Source organism: Brassica napus, chromosome C5, assembly GCF_020379485.1.
Source record: "Brassica napus cultivar Da-Ae chromosome C5, Da-Ae, whole genome shotgun sequence".
Taxonomy (NCBI): Eukaryota; Viridiplantae; Streptophyta; class Magnoliopsida; order Brassicales; family Brassicaceae; genus Brassica; species Brassica napus.
Window position 1 is genome coordinate 36,825,749 of NC_063448.1, and position 8,682 is coordinate 36,834,430.

Genomic DNA, 8,682 nt, shown 5'->3' on the forward strand with positions numbered 1-8,682 from the left:
GGTTTTAATCAGGTAACATTAGCATGTTACAAATCCTATATGGTTATGGCATCCAAGGGGGAGTGTTATGAATCATGAAGTGGATGGTCCATAACCTAGAACATACAAGTTCAAGACTAGAGTCCATTGGGGGTTTACATCCAGCCACATGGAAGATCCATTCAACCTTATGTCTTTATGAGTTTGACCATGTCATTATGTAGAGTATCTTTGTAATTAATTATCTCTTTGACTCCACCTTGTATGAACCACTATATATAGTGGTGTAAGCAATAAGAAATATACAACACATTCTCACAAATCTTCTCTCAAATCTTAACACTATTACTTTATTTTACTCAGTAATACTAATATAATTTTTAAAATATAAATCTGAAATATGAAATTTAATATGCTATTACTGAGATTTATAGACAATTATTTTATTTCAAAAAATTATAATTTCTCTAGTTGTCTTTACACAAAATTTAATTAAGATATCAGTGATACTAATTTAATTTAAACAACTATTTTATTTAATTTCTTCATCATATCCACATATTTTCTCATCTAAAATATCGTATTTTTAAATTTCAAAATTGTATTTAGACCTAGGTACATTTATCTGGAACCAAACAAGACCGAACCGAAAAATGAAGTTCGGTTTAAGTTTGGATCCTATCAATTATACTAGTGAATCATATCTGAACCGTTTTTTGGATCAGTTCCAATTCAGGTTTTCAGATCCGAATAAAATACCCAAACCTAAACTTGTTTATTTTGTTTCAAATATTTTTTTATTGGATAAAGTATAGTATTTCAACTATGTTTTTTGGTATCCTGATACACATAATTTATTTCATAATTTTATGATCATTAGTTAGTGTACATATTTATAAAAAAATTAAAATGTAAAAAACAGTAAAATTCCACCTTGACCGCATCAAAAGTGATGCATAACAAGAAGATTGTGCGGGACTTCATTTTGTTCTTTAAACATAACCGCCACAGTAGAAACTTTATTGATATATTATTCTTTTTTTGTTTTGATTATATAATTAGATTCGGGATAAATTTTGTTTGAATGGCAACACAAACTGTGTTATAACGCACCGCATACGGCGTCTTTGCTTCCCAGTCATACGGCGTCTTTGCTACCAGATGATAATCCTCGCGGAGTGAGTTTCTTTATAATAATGTTGGTTCATTAAATGATTTTAACATTTTGAAACACTACAACTTTTATCGATTGTAAAATGATGAAAATAAATGTTGGTCTTTTAAATGTATCATCGTTATTGAAGAGTTAACGTATTACATTTCATTTTAATTATTTTTAAGACTTCATATGCACAAAAGAAAATTAAGTTTTGCAGCTAAGACAAATAACAAAACTAGATAGGCAACATTGATTGTAAAATGACGAAAGAGAATAAGGTTTTATGCTCTTGATTTGTTTGTTATTGACTCTCCATAAGTTATTTCCTTTTCTACTTCTATAAAATTGTGTTTTCATTCTCGTTTATGTTTCACTGATATGAGTTTTGTTTATTTTTTTTTAACTTCTTCTGTAAATTCGGTGAATTACATAAGTGTCAATAAAAAAATGGACATCTGTAACAAATTAGTTCCACTGCATATACATATCTAAGAATCAAATTTTTGAAGAAGATCACCGGCAAACTTTATTCATATGTTTTTGAATCTAAGTGCAAACTCGAAATATAAATATATGTCTAGTATATATTCACCAGCTCGGTCTAAAATCATCTAATTCTAGAACAACAAAACAAATTACTTATTTTATTACTCTTCGCGTTTGAGGTTTAGTTATTTAAGAGTATACCGATAAAAAATATATAATACTTTACCATTTTATGGTATGTAAACTATGTATAAAGTGCAGACTCGAAATTGAGAGCAGAAAACCTCAAGATTATCTATATTCAGTGGCCAAAACTGCACGTTTCATAGAAATTTATGTTTTTTGGTTGTTTTATTTCTGTTTGGATTCTAAAACCATATTTTTTTAACAAATAAAATGTTCTTTCAATGGCAAAAAAATGGCACAAGTTACTAAATCCACAAAAAATGGTCCCTCTCTTAGATAAAAGCCTTTCTTTTTATCTTTTTTTCCTTAGGCTACTACAAGTTTACTGACTTTCCTCGTATATTACTTTATATATATATATATATATGCACACTCGATAAGAAACTGTATTACCAATGTTTGAAATAATATTTGCAACTCAATGAATAGATTATTGCCTAAAAATAAAACCATCTACATCTAAAGCCTGGTTAATTATTAGTAACCAAACTTATGTAAATGTGAGTACCTTTTTGTTGTTTCAAAGAAGAAAAAAAACTGGGACCTTTTTGTCTGAAAAAAAAAATCAAATGTGAGTGACTTTTTGGATAAATTTAAGTATTTTTAATTTGCATGTGCTATCTATGTTTCATCCATAACGATAATGTAAGTAGCTTTTTCATGAGCTATTTATGTTTCATCCATTAAATAAAGAATAACAAAGAAAGAAAATAAATAGTTATGTAAGAAGAAACAAATAAATAGATAGTATTTTTTGCGTTGCTCTCTCTCTCTCTCTCTCTCTCTCTCTCTCTCTCTCTCTCTCTCTCTCTCTCTCTCTCTCTCTCTCTCTCTCTCTCTCTCTCTCTCTCTCTCCGTTTGAGGCAAAGACTGAAACACTGCTCGATACTATTATTTACTGTCAGACGAGCACACGAAGTCCACAAAATGTCAAAAGTATATATCCATGTTCGGAACTACGCTGGACGCTAATCGGGCGGCAGCTCCGAGCCTAGCGAATTACCGAAAAATCGGGGTATACGCGGGGACTAGTTTATTAATAATTTTATTTTATTTGTATTTAAAATCCAATATATAATATACAACATATTATAATGTGATAATTTGGGTATATACTAATACTGAAAACTATATATATTAAGCTCTAACAAAATTTCATTGTTAAAATAAATGTATATCATCCGGTTACAAATAGTCAGACAAACAAACTAAATTAATTTCACATACATTGTACAAATATAATATATTTGTATAATATCATCAAAGTCACACTTTCTAGATTTCTATTGGTAAAAACTTAACCAATAAGATATGTCAAAATGTAAAATATTGGAACACAGGTATTTAGTGTGATGTATTCTAATCCTGTCAAATGAGAAAATATAAAGCAAAGAAAAACGGAAAAACTTGAAAACCTAAAGTCCCACATCGACTACTATAAACAAAAACACTTCTCGAGACATCTATAAATAAACTCACGCTCCCTTGGTTAATCTACAAGCTGGGCTAATAACGTCCACTAACTTCCAAAAGAATGATCGGTTAAAAATTGGTATAGTACCGATTAATCAGATTACGCGGCCGAGTTAGTGGGGTCCGATTAAATAAGCTGACTTGAGCTTATTGGCCACAGAACCTTAACGCCGAGCGCCTAGGCGACCGATTATTCGGCTAGGCGTCCGCGTTTTTGAACAGAGGTATATATTATTAATTCATCATTACATTATCATTTCAACTTTGAACCAACGTACACACTCTTTCATTAACGTGTCCTGATCTCAACGTTTGATTTGTTGGGTGTCTGCTGCTCTGCCAGCCGTCAGATCTGATATTGCCAACTGCTGCAAAGATGTTATACTGAACAAAAGAAAGTGTTCTGCTTCCGTAACAATGGGTTGTCCTCAAGACCCAGGAGAACAACGTCGGAGGCAAGAAGGTGTTACCAAGCTGAAATCTCATTATTTGAACAGAAAAAAAGAGAAATCTACTTCTGCTTCCTTTTATTATTTTTTCTTGTTTCCAAAAATATAACGTCTAATTGCAAAAAGTTATAACGATAAGAAAGTGTTTTTCTTTCCTTTTTGCGTAAAATCTGATCGTCGATCGAGCATTTTCAAGAAATATAGAATTTTCTATAGGCTTTGAATAAATTCACCTCTTATTTAGCTTGATTTTAAAATATTCATCACTAAGGAATTCAATGAATTTCTTAAACAAAATTCAACAAAAATAATCTTAGCATATCTAAATATTTGATTAATAAAACATGCATATGTAGCGATATATAGAATTCAGTGTTAGAGGAAAAGTCCAGATTGAACATTCAATATCAATAATTAAAGAAAAAATATAATGAGACTGCAATTTGAGGGAATAAAACTTCGTTTCAGGCCTTCAAAAATACCAAGGCCATACATTTAAAGAACTTTCTTTTCTTTTCTAACACATCTATAATCTACACGGTAGAAGAAGCTAGTATAGAATGTAATGTGAAATCAAACTTAGCCAAGAATAATCCTTTAGCAAAAAAAAAAACAAAAAAAAATAAAAACTTTAGCCAAGAACTGTAGAAAACAACGTTCTCAAAAGAAAATGTAGAAAACAGAAGTGGACGAAGCATTGGAATTTGCAGTGTTAATTGAGTAGCTCGAGGAACCTTTGCATGGGGTGAAGATGTTAGAGCATGTGCAATGGTGAGACCAACCCATGAATTCTTAGCATTTTTTTAATAATTTTTTTTCTTTTTGGTTGTTGTTTGAATAGTTAAGGATTCAAATCAAAATTGCTCGTCCAATGGTGTTACCGAAGATGGAGTCCTTAGGAATAAATTTTTTCTTTTTAAATTGAAATTGAAATTTTATTAATTGCATGATTAAAAATAAAGATACAAAAAAAGAAAAGTTTAAAAATGTATAAGTTTAAAAACTATAAGTTTTACAATGTCAATTTTTTTAAAAAAAATTTATAAGCTATAAGGTAAAGAATTTCTATTAGTTTTTCTTATCTTATGTATAAGTTTATCTTCTTAAAACTATAAGTTTCATTTAGTATGGTTTCTATAAGTGTGATAGAAGTTTAAAAATATCTACGTTTGATACAAGTTTAAAAATGTTTACAAGCCAAATTCAAGTTTAACACAGTAGCCTTAGCCGAAAATAACATAAGAGAAGCATGTAAGATAAGAAACAAGATTACACTTGTGGCAACTTCGAGTTGTAGCAACAAGATTTTACAGTAGTACCAAAAGGAAAGAAAAGGAAACAAGTTCTGATAGAGACGAAACAAACCGAAAGAGATAACTAGCAAGAGAGGAAACAAGTTTGATAGAGAGGAAACACAGCAAAAGAGATATCTATTTCCGGTCACAATCACTCCTAAATCATCCGTGAGCTAGAAGCAATGTGAGCTGCAGAACAAGACAAAACAAGTTAAAGCAGAAGCAATGTAGTAAAAGAGGAAACAAGTTTGATTGAAACTTACTAATCTCATTGTCATCAGCATCACCCGCGTCGGCTTCTTCCTTCTTGATGTCAGGATCTGTATATTGAATCTCACAACAGCTAGGACCAAAAGGAGTGACATGAAACACCATGTCTCCTTCGTGTTTGAAGATGACAGTGTCACCGATTCGAAGGTCATGTGCTGTGGCGAAATCTTTCAAACCTCCGGTGAGTCTCATGCCTTCTTGTATCACTTCCCAAATTTTATCTGAAGCGTCCGATCTTAGTTTCCATGTTTTCTGGTTCGTCTTCCTTTCTATGTGCTTTGAGAAGAAGCCAAGTGGTATTGTCTGCAAGAAAAGGCAAAGTTAATCAAACAAGAAATACATCTAATCAATAAACGAATGTAAACAAATAGAGAGAGTGAGGTTCTTACGATGCCACTGTGGAAACCAGGAAGCAGAAGCTTTAAGAAATGAGGTTCATGTGGATTCGCCATCTGCAAACAAGAAACGAATGTAAACAATATCAACAATGAGTTTCCAAGCAAACTAAATCAGAGTAAAGGGATAAAAGAACAAACGAGAAGATTATCAAATCAATTAAAAACCCGAGTAAGAACAAAGGACAACAAATCATCACCAAAGATTATCAAATCAGAGGGATCGAGTTAAGAACAAACGAAAACACTTGAGCAGAAAACACAAAACTCTAACTACAAACGACCTAAACCCCAAATCGTTTGAAACCAAAATGCTTTTCAAACCCTAACTACAAACGACCTAAACCCCAAATCGATTGAAAACCTAGTTTTTCGAAAACCTAATTTCAAACGTAAATGACCCCAAATCGATTGAAAACACAAAACCGAACACTAAATTGACAGGAAAACAACATCGAACCTAATCTAAATCCCTAAATCGGCAAGAGAAGGGTTCGATTTTACCTTCGTAGCGGGACGGTTCCAATTCGCCTTTCCTCGAGAGCTTTTTTTTTCTCCGCTTCGATCGAAAATGATTTTTTTTTTGGTATACGAAAGACGAAAGCCGACCAACGAATCACCCGCTGCCACGTCTCTAAGGATCAAATCCTTTAAATCCTTATGTAAGGATTAATCCTTAGCTTATTTAGCTCAAATAATATTATTATAATCCCAAAAGCATATGATTATGCGCTAAGGACCATCAACGATCTCCCGTTGCAGCTGCTCTTATTGGGGTCGTCCTCGTCCCATCAACGTTAATTCAAACGTCAATGCGGAAGACTGTGCATAAATTAGAGCATCTTTATCGCATATACGTTTTTTTATTATTATTATTTTTTTTTTTTAATTTAAAAAAAAAATTAAAATCAAACCATTTGCGGATCGCCACGTGTCAGTGGGATCCGCGAACAGTTCAACAGACGTCTCCTATTTCGCGATTTCTGGAGATGTTTTCTCTGGTTTCAGTGGGACCCACACCCACTTTTTCCTAAAAACTCATCCTAGAAACGTGGGATAAATGTGCTCTTAATGCTTGCATAGGATACATATATTTGAGAATAATAATAGTATAAAAGTTTGTCTTTTTTTTCTTGTAGAAGTATAAAAGTTTGTCTTGAATAGATTCAATAATGTCAATCATTTTTCTACTCCCTCTGTATCCCTTTAAGTTTCCAAATCATTAAAAAATAACACATAAAAATAAAAATAAAACAAAATTGTTATATTTTTTATTATCTAATCTATTCCGATAAAAACAAGAGATTTTTTTTTCAAATATGACCTAAAATTTTAAATCAAACACAAAAATAACTCATGTTTTTTTTTCTATTCACCCTAGAAGTTCGAGTTATTCACGAAAATGTCATTATATTTTTTTCTTTTTTTTTTGAAAATGATTCTTTTACCTTATCATCCTTATCTTTACAAAGTATTTACAATATTACCATTGCCATCAATACACTAACCACCATGAACAACCAATTTGATGCTCTTAATGCACCAAAGTTTCGATTTTTACTCTTCATATCTCATTAGATATGCACACGAATCACATCTCTTTCACTCTCTCTTCAAATTCATCCAAAAAAAATTAAGATTTTGATTCCAAGTTTTGTAAGGTTCATAGAGACATTGAAACTCATGATTCGTGGTCATTAACGACTTGGTAGCTTTTGCAGTGAAGTTCTGGGTGCTTGGAGAAACAAAGCAAGTAATCTCACATGCTCAAAGTATGAAATCATTTTTTTTCTCAGATCTGTTCGCGAAGACATTCAGAAGACTTCGGGAAGACTTTCAGAAGACTTCCCTAGATATGTTCTCCATAAAGAAGACTTCCCTAGAAGTCTTCTAACTTTCCTTTATTAAGAAAAAAAACGAAAATCCCAGAGAAGACTTCTCGGATAAATAGGTTAGTTTTGCAATTGATCGAAGTTTGTCAGAAATTTGATTTTTTATAGAAGACTTCTCAGGAAGTATTCTCGGGAAAAACTTCTATAGAAGTCGTCTCAAAGTTTTCCTGAAGTCTACTCACTGTCGAAAGAAGTCTGCGTGGGTTACGTTTAAAACTGAAAAATAATAGTGAAACATTTAATATTTATGAGAAGACTTCTTGAGAAGTCTTCTGGAAGAAGACATCTTTAGAAGTCTTCTCAAATTTTATTCCGGGTGTTGGTCAAACCTTTGGTTATAGAAGTCTTCTCTTGAAAAGTCAAATATAGTCAATTGAAAAACTATTTCAGGTAGACTTCTTGCGACATTGAGAAGACTTTCAGAGACTTTTATAGAAGTCTTCTCTGAGAAGATTTCCCAAGAAGTCTTCTGTAAAAGTCAAGTTTCTGAAAAACTTTAGTCAATTACAAAACTAACTAGTTTATCCGAGAAGTCTTCTCTAGCATTTTCGAGATTTTTTTAAATTAAAAATTAAACCAATATTTACAATGGATTCCTTCGTAAATTTGCAATTGCAAAAACGACCTAAATAGAAGATATCGTGAGAAGCCTTCTCGGAGCAGGCTTCCGTAGAAGTACATCAATGTTTAATAAACTTTCATTTTCTCTACAAGTAAACTGACTTTTTAATATTATTTTATTAATTCATGTGTATTAGACAATATTGGGGCTTCTGGATAAAATTCATAACTAATTTGGTGATAATTATGAGATTTCAAATATTTATATTTACTAATGTTTCTAACTAATCCGAGAAGACTTCTGGAGAAGTCTTCTCTAGAAGATTTCTGTAGAAGTCTTCTACGTTAAAATTTCAAGAGTGTTAAGTAACTTCAAAGTATGTATTTAACTTTCAAAAGTGTTAAGTAACTTCAAAAATATCAAGTCATGTGGTTTAATGTGTCTTTTTAGATTATAAGGTATAATTTTTAATTTACATGAGATTTAAAATTTCAACTTTCACTTATATTTCAAGTTTGATCTTTTCTGAATTTGAC

General features: G+C 31.5%; 2 long non-coding RNA genes across 2 annotated transcripts; one reads left to right on the top strand and one right to left on the bottom strand.

The window, feature by feature from the left end:
• Window positions 1-431: 431 nt before the first annotated feature.
• On the top strand, window positions 432-3,887 carry LOC125587988. The gene is made up of 2 exons (XR_007324382.1): window positions 432-3,507; window positions 3,627-3,887. It is a non-coding gene; the product is annotated as an uncharacterized LOC125587988 (long non-coding RNA).
• Window positions 3,888-4,984: 1,097 nt separating this feature from the next.
• Window positions 4,985-8,682, bottom strand: LOC106385907. Its single transcript, XR_007324383.1, has 2 exons — window positions 5,291-8,682; window positions 4,985-5,216 (listed from the first exon to the last, which is right to left on the bottom strand). It is a non-coding gene; the product is annotated as an uncharacterized LOC106385907 (long non-coding RNA).